This window comes from Podarcis raffonei, chromosome 4 (assembly GCF_027172205.1).
Source record: "Podarcis raffonei isolate rPodRaf1 chromosome 4, rPodRaf1.pri, whole genome shotgun sequence".
In the NCBI taxonomy this organism is placed as follows: Eukaryota; Metazoa; Chordata; class Lepidosauria; order Squamata; family Lacertidae; genus Podarcis; species Podarcis raffonei.
This window is the reverse complement of record NC_070605.1, coordinates 26,144,523-26,159,899: the sequence shown is the minus strand read 5'-3', so window position 1 is coordinate 26,159,899 and position 15,377 is coordinate 26,144,523. Positions and strand designations below refer to the sequence as shown.

Sequence of the window (15,377 nt, the reverse complement as noted above, 5' to 3'; positions counted from 1 at the left end):
CATCTTGGTTGCCCTTCTCTGCACATGTTCCAGCTTGTCAACGTCCTTCTTAAATTGTGGTGTCCAGAACTGGACACAGTATTCCAAGTGTGGACTGACCAAGGGAGAATAGAGCACTACTATTACTTCCCTTGATCTGGACACTAAACTTCTGTTGACGCAGCCTAGAATAGCATTAGCTAGTCAGTCCATGACAGAAATGTGGCCCTCAGGATGAAAAAGTTTTACTTGCTTGAAGGCAGTGTGTTGCCTTACCAAGCTATTAATTTGTAGCAACTTGTTTTGTGTTGGAATTCTGCATTTTTAATCCTTGTTGTTGAACCAATAATGCTCGCGGAGGTATAACTCCAGGATCAAGTCTCCATGTCACTGCCTTGGAAGGGCTTCAAGAGCTGGCACGGCACGGGGGAAATCCAGTCTAATTTATTTATGAAGCTCCTTAAATCAAAATGCCAAGAAGTCAGCACTTCAAGTGACATGGGAAGATCAAACATGTTGTATTGTGAAATAATTCTAACTGTGTACATGAGAAGAACATTTAAAAAAAACCCATGTATTTGAATGTGGTGTTCATGAAAAGCAGAGATTAAGAACATGTGAAGCTGCCTTATGGACTGTGCCAGCCTGCTGGTCCATCTAGCAGGGCTCTTCTTCGATGAGAGACGCATGATAAGAACATACACAACAGTGTTGGGATCAGATGTATAGAAAGATGCACTTTTCTGCTTGAGTTCGTCAAGCTCAACTTTAGGAGAGACTAAACAAGAACACTGACTGTGAATATGTGAGCAAGAAACAGAGTTCCAGAAATAACTCCACTGAAAATGATATTTGGAGCAGGTGGGTCAATAAATAAACAAACAAATAAATAAACAATGCCTCAAAAGTTATTGTGCATAATCCGCTGTCTGACTTTCCCACACTTTCCCAGGGTTGTGAGCTCTGGTTCAGTAACACGTATTATGGCTACAATACTAATTTGTAGACTGTGAGGTCCCAACATTTATAAATTACCCATGAGAACTTGTGTTTCTGTATGTGTATCTTCATTTCTTGACAAAACTATGAGTTTGGATGTCTTTGCAGAAACAAAACAACAGTGAACGTATTTGGGACAATCGGGGTGCCAGGTCAGGAGCATCCCACACCCTGAGATTTGAAGCCCCAAACCTGGGATTTAGGGGTGGCCCCTGGTGATGGTCAGGGTTGTGTGTGGCTAACATCATGTCATTGTCAATGTCATCTGAACCTTCTGTGGCTCACCTCACCTTCTGTGATTCTTTTCACCTCATATGACAATCATATCCCTCTCATCATCTATGAAAAAATTGAGACTATGGATTAGGAACCACTAGCACTAATACTGTTTTCTTTGCTTGTTGGATTGAAGAGTTTTGCTGGCACATAATTGGCTATAGGTCACAGGTTCAATCCCCAACACTGGGCTAGCAGAAGCCCCTTTAGTGAATCAATATAACTCAGTCCTCAATCCAGATTTTAGCTTGTAAAACTCATTTTTTCTTAAGCACACTTCCTGCCCCACTTTCACCACTTTCTTTTCAACATACTAAGTTATTTCCTAAGGTTCCCAACTGGACTATTTCTTTTGGAGGGGGACGGGTGTGAGAGAGTTGTCATGGAGGTGGAAGGGGGGGGGAAGCTGGAATGGAATTAGGAACTTCCCAAACTAGAATTTTGTTTTCTTCTGTCTCCAGGGCAGCCCCTACCCCATCTGCTCACCCAAATGATCCATCTAGTGTCCACCCCATTTCAAATGAAAATATATAATAAATGCCTCTTCCAGTCCAGGCTCTCCAGTCTCCCCTCCTGTCTCTCAATGTTCCAGACTCCCTTGGCCATTTTTTGTTCTTGCTCCTTGGACTTGCTCAAGACAAGCCAAAGGCCAGAGTTGCCACAGGGGTGCAGAGGCAGCACATATCGCTTGCTTCTGCAGCCCTATATTTTGTGCCATGTCATAAACCCAACCTCTTGACCCCAACCCAGTACTTTTTACTCCTCTGAGTTCCCTCCCACCACTGAGCCCAGGAGAAGGAGAGGGAGGGGGCAGACGCCATGGAGTGTCTATGCAATAATTTGCAGAGAAGGAGGTTAATTGGAAGAGATGAGAAGGGAGGTGAGGAAAGTACTTTTGAAAGTCTATGCAATAATTCGCAGCCAGCTCCTGCTAGGCTGAAGCTTGCAAGCTGCATGCACAATCTTGTGTTGTTGTTTTTAAACATCCTCTTGCCCTCCTGGAGAGACAATCCCTTCACTGGGCACCTGGAGAGGGGCAGGCAATCCTGGAGAATCCAGGTGAGCCCTGGAGGTCTGGCGAACCTAGGGACAATGTTACTAAAACTAGGAAGTATATTGCTCTGCAATACCTTTCCTCTAAGCACATTCATAGCTAATGAATTCTTCTAGATGTCCAAATTTTGCCAAGATTTATTTTGTTTAAAGGTTCTTTTTTATACCCAACACTAAGATAATATTTTTTTCCTATGGATGCAGTCTTCTTCCTTTGAAAGTCAATAGCAAAATCCCAGCTGATGTGCAGGATTGCTACCTAAGATGCCTTGAAATGAAGAAGGGATCTTCTATTGGACTGTACGACCAACATTTTCCCACTACCTTCCCAGGGCAACTGCTAAGAGAGCATATTATTTGGTAATACATGGCAGTCTGTACGGAAGACTATGGAATAGCAGCCTCTTCTCATTCTAGTTCACACTTCTTTGAATTGTTGTAACTAGCTCTGGGATATCATGGTGAAAGGTGGGTAAGGAACAACAATCACAAGAAAAATTATATGGGCCTTTGAATGAATTTTTACATGCCTTACAAAGAAACAGTAATTTAGAATCTGCTCTGGGCACATCACAGCTGTCCGGAGTTTCCGGGTTTGGTATCACCAGTATGCTGATAACACTCAATTCTATTTCTCCTTTCCACCTAAATCGAAGGAAGTTGGTTTGGTTTTAAACTGGTGTCTGTTATCACTCATGGAAAGGATAAGGGTGAACAAATTGAAACTCAATCCAGAGGTGCTCTTGGTCTGTTCGAAGGCAGAACAGGGAAAAGTGATTCATCTTGTCCTGGATGGGGTCACACTCCCCCTGAATACACAGGCTCACAGATTGGGTGTGCTCTAGGATTCCAAGTTCTATCCCAGCAAGGCAGCCCAGAAGGATACTATGGTCAATGGTATCAAAAGCTGCTGAGAGGTCCAGCAGAACCAACATGGACACACTCTGCTTTACCAGCTCCTAGCATAAGTCAACCAGCAAGGAGACCAAAGCTGTCTCTGTCCCATAGCCAGGCTTTAAATAGATCTAGGTTCCCATGAGTGCGTCCAGAGTCTGGCAGACAAGGGTCTCTCCTGTCTCATCCCTCCCTCCCTCCCTCCCTCAGATGTAGATAAAGGGATCACTTGGTGATCCATGTAAAGCTGAAATCATGTTAATAAAGTCAATGTAAGTTATTAACACCATGTATTTAATCACAAGGGAAATTCATTTTACACTTAATCAGAGAAACTGTTCATATATTCCAGATATTCCAGACCCCTGATTCAAACTGAGTCCTTCTCAACATAAGTTCTACAACTCTATACTATTTATAAGGATGAAAAATTCCCCTCCATCCTGGGAGCTATAGTTGACCCATCACAGAAGGACAGTTCTTCACACTTTTAAGAAACTACAGTTTCCAGGATACTTTGAGGGGCAAATCTGTTTTAAATGTGCTTTAAATGTGAGGCGCGTGTGCAACCTCAGTGCTATTGAAAACAATGATGAAATAAATTTCATTTCACATTTTAGAATAGCAACAGGTCAAGTTTGTTAATCTTCTTACTAGTGGTGACCTACTTTTTTACCTATTGTTTATAGAAAATATCTGAAGTTGTGCATATATTATTTAGTAAATTTATTATAGCTGGATACTGTGTGTGTGTGTGTGTGTTTGCCTTTAGGATGATCTGAACCTAATCCAATTTTGTAAATTAAAAACAGGTGTCCAGATGTTGGGAAATTACCAAATGAAATAGATCGGTGTACATTCTCTTTTTCCTTCAGCATTAACTTGCCTTGCCAAAAAAAGGTTCATAACATGAAAGATTTAGTGTCAAAAATTTGCCCCACCTCAAATTACATTGCAATTAAGACTAGGTTTGTCATTGCATATATTTCATTGGTTAAAACTGAAACAGACTTCTAGCTATTAATAAATCACCTATTTTGGATGTTTCCTCATATAATAATAATAGCGCATTTATTGGAGGAACTGCTTGTTCTAAAGTAGCATTTGAATAACACATAGTATTATAAATAAAAAAGGATCTTATGCCACCTTAAAGACCAACTGATAATGGTCTGTATCCAACATTCTATGTCTGCCAGAACAAAAGTCCTTGTGCTAGTGGATGCCAGTGTTTAAAGGTTGTGCAACAGAGGAGTTGAATGCAATTGTTGCACTAGCAGACAGGCAAGGAGGAAAGGGGGCAGTGGGGGGCGGGCTGCCCCAGGTGTCACCACTAAAGGGGGGTGACAAAATGCCATGCAGCCCTCACTGCGGAGCCTGCAGTGCGCCCGAGCCAGGCGTCTCTCCTGGGATTGATGCGGTGGCTTGGGTGCCCGCAAGCTCCACGCTGCCCCAAATGGTTCGCCCGCCGCCTCCCCCTCAGCTGTAGGGCAGCTGAGTGGGAGAAGGCAGGCAGATTCCTCAGAGGCCCTGCAGAGTGTCCTGCCCTGGCTGGGGAGAGTGGCTGGGGAGGCCCAGCCAGATGGGCAGGGTATAAATAATAAATTCTATTCTATTCTGGCCCCACCCCTGGGCACAGGGCACATGCGCAGCCCCAGGCGCCCGATCAGCTTGTTCCAGCGCTGCTAGCAGAAGCTTGTTGTGAAACTGTTGGTTTTGTTGTGCAATGCATTGCACAACAATCTTCTGTAACAGACTGTAACAGACAACAGTGTTCCACCAACACAAGAAGTACACTGATTTTAACCCATAGCTGTCAACATTTCCCTTTTTTTAAGGGAAATTCCCTTATTCTGAATAGGATTCCTCGCATGAAAGGGGAAAAGTTGACAGCTATGTTTTAACTTAGTGCTACATTGGATATAACCCTTAGTACACAATTGTTTACTACAGTGGCACCAACTGAGGGTCTATAGGATTCAACTCACTGCAAACACTGCCAGATATATCGTTGGGTAGAGATCTTTAAAAATGTAGACTACTCTGGACAAAAGGCTGTGAAATGGAGTAAAGGCAATTCTGAATTAATTTAGCCTTCTGAGGCAAGAGCTGAGCACTCTTAATTCCTCGCCGCTGAAGTTCAAAGTTATACAAGATAAGTAAAGTAACCACTCACAGTAGCAGCAATAACAGAGTCTTCTAAGCTTTGCTGCAGTACTATTCTAAACATAGCTGAAGGCTCAGTGTGAGATTTCGAGTGACATTACTCCCTTATCTTTCAAAACGTTGAAGAGGAAGTCTGAAATGTGTTTGAAAATGTTCTTAAGCCATTTATGGGACAGGCTCTCTGCTATGCCTTGGAATGGGTAAGGTTACCGCATTGCAGTCAATGGAAATTTGGATCTCTGCCAAGGTAATAAAATTCAAACAGCCCACCCCACTGAGCATATGCTGTCGCTTGTTCACTCAACCTCTTCAATATTCACTTTTAGGCCAGAGAGGGTGTTGTTGTCATCAAGGTTACTCCAACTTAAAACAGTCATTTACTTCTCCAGAAGAAAGAGAAAGAGTGGGATTTAGAGTAGAGGCTCCTATGTATTTTCTTCTGAACAGTAACCCTAAGTACTGAATCAACAAGGAGGTTGCCTGGTTCAGCCGTGCTTGTTGATATACCATATTTACATGAATCTAAGGTGCCATTGAATCTAATGTGCACCTCAATTTTCAAAGCCTTGAAACCAAAAAAGTATTTGCTGGTGAATGTAAATGCGCTATTGAATTTAATCCGCACCCTAATTTTTGCCACGTAATTTGGCCAAAAAAGGTGTGAATTACATTTGAGTAAATACAGTAACTGTACTAGTAACAACTACCATTGCCCAGTATGGCACAGCAGTTGCTCTGTACATGGCATTGTAAGGATTGCCTTGTTGAATCTGGCCAACCAAAGGTCCATTTAAGCTAGCACTGTATTTCAAACAGGCCACAGAGCCCATTGCTCTTTGGAAACCTACAAGAAAGAGTCATCCTCAATAGGTTGCTCCTGGCATCTGGTAATGAAAGATGAGGCACCTCTGAATATTGTAATACCTAAGCGTTCAACAAGAATATAGGTAGGGGTGATCTGGAAAACATAAGTATACTAGAACTTAAAGTCCCTCGCCAATCCCATTCCAGCTGAGTTTGTCTAGTTTCCTCCTTTCCCTGCTAGTCAATCAGATGTCTCCTTTGTGATACATCTCCTTTCCTAGTTCTTACCAGCAAAACTGTGGGTGGATCTACACAAAGGAAAAAATGCTATGAATAAGTCGGAAACTAGAAGAAAACCCTATGGAAAATCATGTATAAAATTTTCCTGCTCTCTGGCGCCATCTGGTGTTTCTTGTTTATAACACATTCAAATCACTGTTTTTCTATTAATGTAGCTGAGTCCATAGAGAGCTAATCTACATGGTATATTTGCCATTGGAATCATGGTGAGTCCAGGTGCGCGTGCACACACGCGCGCACACACACACAGCCATCTTTTTCTTAAAACTTACCATGTGAGCTGGCCTTATCACTTGCTGTGCTTTCCTGCCCATGATTCACATCACTGATCAGCAGTGTAAGCTGGGAAAAAGTGCTTGTGACTTATGAAGAGGGATCTAGTTCTGGGATTCCCAAACTATGAAATCACTAGTGGTCTGCAAACTTTATTCAGGTGGTCTGCATCATGTTCATATTAAATATTCATATTGATTTTTAAATGTATTTTCACTGCTTCCTTTATTTTTTATATTGTACTCCAGTTTGAATTTTATGGAATGCAAATTGTAATACAATGCAAGGAATTGCCTTCATTGCAGTGCAAGAAATGCACTCACACAGGACTTAAGTTTTGATTCTTTGCGTCATTATTAATTTATTATTGTGGTTATTGAAACATATTTCTAAATTGTAGGTTATATGTGATTGCCTGTAATTTAAATCAACGGTTATTTCTAGATTCAGTAGCAAATTAATTTTAATCTTCTTTACACACCATAAAAGTTTTGCCATTTGCTCCCTCTTAGCAGCTCAGCCTTTTGTGCTTGCACTTTTTTTATTACCAGTTTTAAAAATAATTGGTTTTTAATTATCATTTTTTAAAATTTCTCCATTCTGTTCTTTTATGAATATCAGATGGCTAATTTTACACAAATGGTTTCCTGGGGATCAGCGTTACCCAAAAATATTATATTACAGTGGCCAAGCCTTCAAACACAGCCATGTGCTAGCATTCAAAGACATTTATAGCTGAAACAACAGATTGCGCTCTCCATTCTGAGCCATATGGTCTCCTCCTGAGTTCTGCCTTCCTGCTCAACAACTAATAGTTCCATAGTGATGGCTACAAGCCTGTCATTAACATGCTTTGTTTTTGTTTTGATTCTTGGTCTTTTAAAATATATTTCTTCCACTCCCTAATGCAGGATCTATGCTGCTGACTGTGGTTCACACAGGACATTTTGTGGAGAGGTCTCCTATTGTTTATACCTTGCTGATCCAGTGAAGAAGGTAGTACTGCATTTGTTTGCATGGCTGGCAGGCACATTCACAGAGTACAGTATATAATTTATGCCATGATGAAAATCACATCTGTTGCTCCACCCACTTTTCTCTCTCACCCCACCAACCACCGGCACGTGCTGCCTGAAGGATGCTCATGAGGGAATATGACCTTGAGCTGAAAGAAGTTCTGCATCTCTAATCTGTATTATTGTGATTACTATACTATTAATCTAACTCTGGCTTAAACTTTCATTCCTTCTGGTCCTTGAAATATTTGTATGTCTACTTCAGCATAGTACTTCAGTATTTTTCCTATTAGCTTTCAATTATTAGCTGCCACCAGCCTTTGAGATGAAGATGCATTTTTATTTTTTTTTATGTGGCAAAATGTTTTAACTTCAGCCATCCTGGGGAAGAGGAATTGACTATTCAACTACTCTGAGAATCCTAACTCTGTGAGGAGGATAGTGGTCTCCTAAACAACTTTCAGCACCCTTAACAAACTTTATTTCCTGGGATTCTTTGGGGCAAGCTTTGGCTGTTTAAAATAATAATAATAAATATTTTTATTATTTATATCCCACCCATCTGGCTGGGTTGCCCCAGCCACTCCAACACAGCTTCTAACACAACAAAGCATCAAACATTAAAAACTTCCCGATGCAGGGAAGTGGTAGAATACTACTTTAAACAATACTAAACTAGGGTGTAAGCCCTATTTGACACTATTGAACTTACTTCGGAGAAAAAATGCATAGATCCTTATCCAAAAAATGCTAAATTACAGCAAAAATAAAAGTCTTATCTTTCCCAGAAGATATTCATAGTTAGGGCCAAACAGATGAGCGCGCAACCCCAGAGTCGTCCGCGACTGGACCTAGTGGTCAGGGGTACCTTTACCTTTTTACACAAGGTGGTATACAAACTAAAAACACAATATTTCAGTAAAAACAATTACAAATGTCAAAAGCATCAGTTCCATAAAGTTACATGAAATTAACAGTCTAGGTTAGCCTCTACTTTACAGAGGACATTCCTCTATTTGAAGGGTTGTCTGGTCCAAGTCTGGATTACAGTTCCTTGAAACATAAGGAAGAAGAAAATGAGAGAACAACCATTAGCACCTGATAGTAGTGTAAGCAGGCACACAGGTCCCCTAGTCCTAGTCTGGTCTTTCTATATAAATTTCAGTTGTGATTTCTAAATTTTGTAGCTATACATATGAAGATGGAAATTTTATACAAATCTATACCCTCTTTTATCCTCTATCTGGGCTACGTGTATGTTCTTTAATGTTGGCACTTATTTCTCTTCACCTCTCTCCCTTTATCATATTTGAATTGTTGCAAACATTGCACCCCGGCTCAGAGGCATTTGGGGACAAGCCAAAATGCTATCAAATGTATGACTTAACTTTTAAACACTGGCAGTCACTGCATAAAAATCTCACATGTCGATTTGCCTGTGATAACTGCAAGGCAGCTTCTGTGGACTTCTTTTTTTAAAAAGGGAAAATTAGTACAGTTTTTGTTTGTTCCTGTGGGTTCAAATGACTTCATTCAATGAATGAAGATTAATAGCCATCATTACACAACTTAGCTTTTGACAGCAGAATATCTACACACCGAAAAGGCTGTTTCATTTATCAGTTTTATGTAAATACTTGATTGTTTTCATCTAAGACACTAATGGTATTGTAAGGCTGTTTATTAAACTCCATCCCAGCAAACTCAGCTTAATTTTCTGCAATCCTACACAGTCCTCTAGTGGACAAAAGCTAGGCAGCAGCATTTGGAGATTTCATTCTCACATCAGCTGTGTAGGGTTAGCACTGCAAGAACATTAGTAGAATTTGCAAGAGAAAAATAACACTGTGAGTTGGTTTCCCCCCATTGTGTTGCAGATTTTGGAATAAAGATACAAATACATTATTTTTGAGGGCTCAGGAGCTTTCCCTGCTAAAGACTGCAAAACATTTCCCTTTTCTAAGTAGCTAGGCAGGAGAACTGAAGTAAATACATAATTTAAATCTCTAAAATAACCATAAGTGCTTTTCTATAGTTGGGACAAAATCATGTATATATTTCAAATTATAGTTTTGCAGTTTAATACTGAGTGTGTGTGCACCACTGTTGCTATCATTCTTATCCTGTAACCTTATGGTCCCTGAGAGGGTAATGCAGGGGCACAGGAAACCCGAGATCTCCATCCCTGAGAGTGGAGAGATAGGTCTGACCTCCAGAGGAAGATCTGCTTCCTCCCCACTGTCATGGAAGCCTCTGCAGCAGAGACCTCTCACGTTGCTAGGGCAGAAAGTTGGGCGTGCAGTGGAGCAGACAGGTCAGCTCAAGGCAATGGATTTGAAGGACCCATAGCTTTCCCAGTCCTTCTACAGCCCACCAAACATGGAAGGAATTTATGTCTGGAGTGAATTTCTGACCCATTCTTTCCAACGGGAGAGAAATTGCTAACCAAAAAAAGCAGGGGGAGGGATATAAAAGGACCGAGCACCTCCTCACCCTTATTTTCACCCTTTTGGCATAAACCTGATTGTGGTGATTCATCCACCTTTGGGTCTTTCTTCCTCCCTTCTCTCTTTAGGATTGCTGTGTTAGTGTAGAATTCAGAGGTAGAATTCGCAAGTTGATTGAGAGGACCCAAAGCAACTTCCTGACATTGTGAAGAGCCAGGGGCGCTGATGAATGCCCTCTGAACATTGGCTGGGGCCAGCCCCCTTAAAAAAAACCAATTGGGGGGACCCTAAACTGCTTTGGCCCCTAGGATCTGGCACGTATGGTAGAATTGATACCATCCCCAACAATACACTGTAGCAAACAGTTGCGGGCAAGATTGGACATTTTTAATTGGTTATGCAATTCTCTTCCCATATTATTATTATTATTATTATTATTATTATTATTATTATTATTAATTATATACCGCCCTATACCTGGAGGTCTCAGGGCGATTCACAGAATAACATCAAAATATAAAACCACAAAATACATAATCAAAATAAAAACAACAACCCAATAACCCCCCCCAAAGAACCCACATTTTTAAAGGACATAGGTTGTCAATCAAATCAACCAGAGACCTGGTTAAAAAGGAACGTTTTTGCCTGGCACCTAAGGGTGTATAATGAAGGCCCCAGGCGAACTTCCCTGGGGAGAGCATTCCACAGACAGGGAGCCACTGCAGAGAAGGCCCGTTCTCATGTTGCCACCCTCCAGACCTCTCAAGGAGGAGGCACACAAAGAAGGGCCTTAGAAGATGATCTCAGGGTCTGGGTAGGCTCATATGGGAAGAGGCGGTCCTTGAGGTATTGCGGTCCTGAGCCTTTTAAGGTTTTATAGGTCAAAACCAGCACTTTGAACTGGGCCTGGAAACTAATTGGTAGACAGTGCAGTTGGACCAGGATCGGTGTAATATGCTCAAGCCATCTTGCTCTGGTGAGCAACCTGGCCACTGAATTCTGCACTAGCTGAATTTTCCAAACCGTCTTCAGAGGCAGCCCTTCGTATAATGCATTGCACTAATCTAACCTTTAGGTTATCAGAGCATAGACAACAGTAGTTAGGCTATCCTTGTCTGGATAGGGACGTAGCTGATCCACCAGCCGAAGCTGATGGAAGGCACTTCAGGCCACTGCCACCTGAGCCTCAAGTGACAGCAAAGAAACCCCCAAGCAATGAACCTGCTCCTTCATAAGAAGTGTCATCCCATCAATAACTGGCAATCTCCCACCCATCTGGTCCAGGGAACCATCCACTAACAGTGCCTTAGCCTTATCAGGATTGAGTTGCAGTCTTACATAGGAGGAAAGAACTGAGGATGCAAAACATAAGATCATTACTGGAGAGAACTAAAGGTCCATCTAGGCATGTATTGTGCTCCAGCAGTAGACCCTTCCTAGGATATCTTTTCCTTGGCTGGTGCTGCCCAGATATTGTTGGACAACAGCTGCCACCAGCCCCAGCCAGCATGGCTATGCCGTGATAGATCACAATATGTAGACTGGCCCATCTCTTTGTGCAATTATTACCAACAGCAGATTTGAGTGGGGAAATTATGAAATTTACATGCCACCCAGTCACTGGATGGCTTGCAATAGAATGTTCACACCCTAAGCAGTAAGACTTTTACTATTTGATTTTTGACAGCTGTACTGGTAACTATGCATTGTCAACGTAGGAAGCTTCCTTACATGAACCAATATATCTCAGTATTGTCTATATTGAATGGCGGCAGCAGCTTCTTGAAGGCAGTAAAGTTGTCACACAATAATCAAACTATACTTCCTGTGAGGGCCTTGGGCAGCAAATGAGCATTCTAGATTGGCTGAAGTTTCCAGACTGCCTTCAAGGGCAACCTCACACAGGCTATGTTTGGATCATCATATCGTGACCTAATTTGCTGAGATATGCACCTTGTGCCCACACCTGCAGCCCCTTCCATGCTCTCGGTGTGCTACAATTAACCCTAAGAAGATTTCTATTAGCCTTAGTTTTCCATGACTTCCTAACTGGGAAACTATGGTTACAAGATTTGCAATAAGCCAAGAGGCAGAGATGAACCAGGCTGGTGATGAGTCATGAGTATCTTCCCCACTTCCTGTGACAAGCTCACCACCTCCCCGCTGGTCTCCCAGAATCTGAAAACACATAAAGGGGTGGAGGAGAGTTTGGCTGCACACAGGCACAGTCTCTGATTGCTTGGGGAAACCCCTGGAGAGAAGGGAACTTAGATGGGCTTAGAAGCAGGGACTTACAGTCTCGGCAACTGATTTTCATGGAGGAATGGGTTGCTCTGTTCATTAGGCCTGGCATTCAACCAAGTCTGTAGAGATTGTGATTTTGCTAACTCTGTCTTTGAACTGTGTGATTACTGACCAGCATGTTTCAGTGACAAAACCCTTGTTTTGAGCTATACCTTCTCCTCCTTCCTTGGAGGTTTCTAAGCAGAGGTTGGATGGCCATCTGTCCTGGATGCTTCAGCTGAGATTCCTACATTGCAGGTTGTTGGACCAGATGACCCTCGGGGTCCCTTCCATGATTCTAGAGTGGGGCTGGAGAACCTTCAGCCTTGGGGTCAAAAACAGCTTCTTGAGCCTCTGAGTACAGCCCTTGAGACTATTCACAAGCTAAGATGTTTCCCCAGGCCACACCCCTCACCTGCCCTGCTCTGTGTCTTCCTTCAGAAGGTTGCCTATGAAGGAACGTGCCACTCAGGCTGCAGGAAGTTCCTGACTCCTCTGTCTGAATTCCAAAGCAATACAGTGGTACCTCTGGTTGCAAATGGGATCCATTCCGGAGGCCCGTTCACAACATGAAAAGCCTGCAACCTGAAGCGCCGTATCTGCTCAGTTGTGTGGTGCGATTTGGTGCTTGTGCGCATGCGTGAGCGGTGAAACCCGGAAGTAACCCATTCCAGTACTTCCGGGTCTCCGCGGGACGCAACCTGAAAAAACGTAACATGAAGCAAACGTAACATGAGGTATGACTGTACTGTAATGCTGGTACAGAGCTAAACTGTTGTTAATGTATATAAAAACGATTATGCCGGAAAAAGAGAAAGAAAGACACAAACAAAAAGCACAGTTGGTGCAAAATAATTTCCACATGTCATTTTTTAAATACAGAAAGGAGAAAAAGCCTTTCATTTACTGTATAATAATCTAGTGACTAAATTTAAACCTTTATCGTTCTGGTGACATCTTGCCCTTGCAACTTTAAAGTAACAGATGCCCTGGTTGACTGTGATCTGTATAGAGGTGCAAGATTAGTGATACTATAGCCCTTTAAAAAAAAACCCAGGAGGTGGGGGGAGAGAGGAAGGAAGGGGGAGCCAGAGCCTTTGCTGCATTGATCTACTTTAGATAGGCTAAAGCAGCAGCCGCCTTCACGCATGGCTCTGGGAAAACAGCTGATTTCACAAACGGCATCCTTTCTTCTCAAGTTGCAGTTGCAGTCAAACGCAAACCGTCCGTGGAAGAAATGATATAACCCTCTGGTCGGTATGTGGATGGCCTTTATAGAGAAACAGTAAAACATTGTAGCCGGCTAGTGCTGATGCTGCCTGTTCCACTGCTGATGTAAGTACTGACTTGGTAGAAAACTGCTCAGTCACTGCAGTTGCTTGGGTGAGATTTTATAGGATGCACCACTAGCCTGCTTGTATTGTCCTTAATGCAAAGGGAATTGCTTATTACTTCAAGCAAGGGCTCCACTGTTTTGCCTGTAAATCCAGGAAGGTTTCTCACTCTCTTTCTTCTCATGACTTGTAAGGTGCAGGGTGTTCAAGGGTGGGTGGATTATGGGGATTTATTGACTTGCTTTTGTCTTTATTGAACTCCGAATCAGGAAAATGTTAAGATTGTCATAGACTTGTAAATAGATTTTTGTGAAAATATGAGGCAGACACAGCCCATCAGGCAATACTCCAGTGCAACCTCTATTAACTTTAGTGGGGCTTATAGGGGACACATAGCAGTAGTGTTTCGTGGATTGGGGCCATGGGCAGCAGCTCAGAGACTGATGGTTCATCATGCAGCCTTTGTTTGAAATGACAATGGGTACCTTCCTAGAGTCTTGATATAGTCCTTACACAACTGACTGTAACAATGAACATTTCTCTCTCTCCTCCTCTCCCTGGTTTTAATAACAAGTCATTTTTCTTAGCAGTGACTTTGTGAATGTTTTTACCTTCCCCCCCTATCTTGGCAGATTTTCTTCATAAATCTTTCCAAAACAGATGTCAAGCATGACTGATGTGACTCGAGTTCCTGAGTTTTTTGTTCCAATTTTTAAAATTGTTTTGAAAAAGCTAGCAATTGTATTTTGGAGATTAACCTTTCCTCGTATGGAAACCTCGCAGTATGCCATGTGTTTTGGCAGCTGTCTTTCAGCTATGGATTTTCTTTTGTCTACAGGCATGAAATTATGTATTCTTAGTAACAGGTGAAAAAAGGATAGGCTTTCTGCTGCATATGGAGACAATTGTTCGGTAATGAGTATTCTAATTGCAGCTGACCATTCCTTCCCCATGGTATGTCGAATGGATTCCCGTTGGCCCAGCTGTATCCTTAGTCACTTAGTAAGGAAGGAAACAAAGGATGGTATCCTATTTTTCCTGTCTTTCTTTCCTCTATAAGATTTTTATTTTTAAAGGCTTACTAAGCACTAGGAACCCTACCCAAATCCCACTGAAAATGGTTATTAATTTGGGACAGAGTAGGGTGAGGCTGTTCCCTCCAGCATTGTCCTAAATAGGTCTAATAGGTCTTTATGCAGATTCCTGGGGGATCAGGTATCTCAGAGGGTGACGGAAGGTGGCCCTATTCCAATGCATTCATCCTGTTCCACAACACATAGCCCCAAACAATTTCCCTTAACATACTGCATGTCATAAACTGGCTGGATGCGGAGGAGTGGTAGAAGACACCAGCTGGGGAACCCCCAGAGGAGGAAGGCTCAGAGCCAGGGCGGTGGGATGACGATGAGTAAGAGCGAGAAGAGAGAGCAGACTGGGAGGAGGAGGTGTCAGAAGCTGAAGAGGTAACAGAGTTTAGTGAGCAGGAAGAGGCTGGGTAGAGAGCAGTTCAGAATCGGAGGCAGCAGCAGAGAGGGGTAAAGAGCCAGAAT

General features: G+C 42.4%; 1 protein-coding gene across 4 annotated transcripts in view; it reads left to right on the top strand.

Moving 5' to 3' along the window:
* SACS (sacsin molecular chaperone) overlaps positions 1–15,377 on the top strand; it is an 89,633-nt gene that overhangs the window by 22,270 nt on the left and 51,986 nt on the right. Inside the window, exon 1 of one of the 4 annotated variants that reach the window (XM_053385866.1) lies at positions 13,601–13,828. The exons of the other annotated variants lie outside the window; for them this stretch is intronic. The gene's annotated coding sequence lies outside the window, so the exon portion shown is untranslated. Of the gene's footprint in view, positions 1–13,600; positions 13,829–15,377 lie in introns of those variants that run through there. 4 annotated transcript variants of the gene reach the window in all.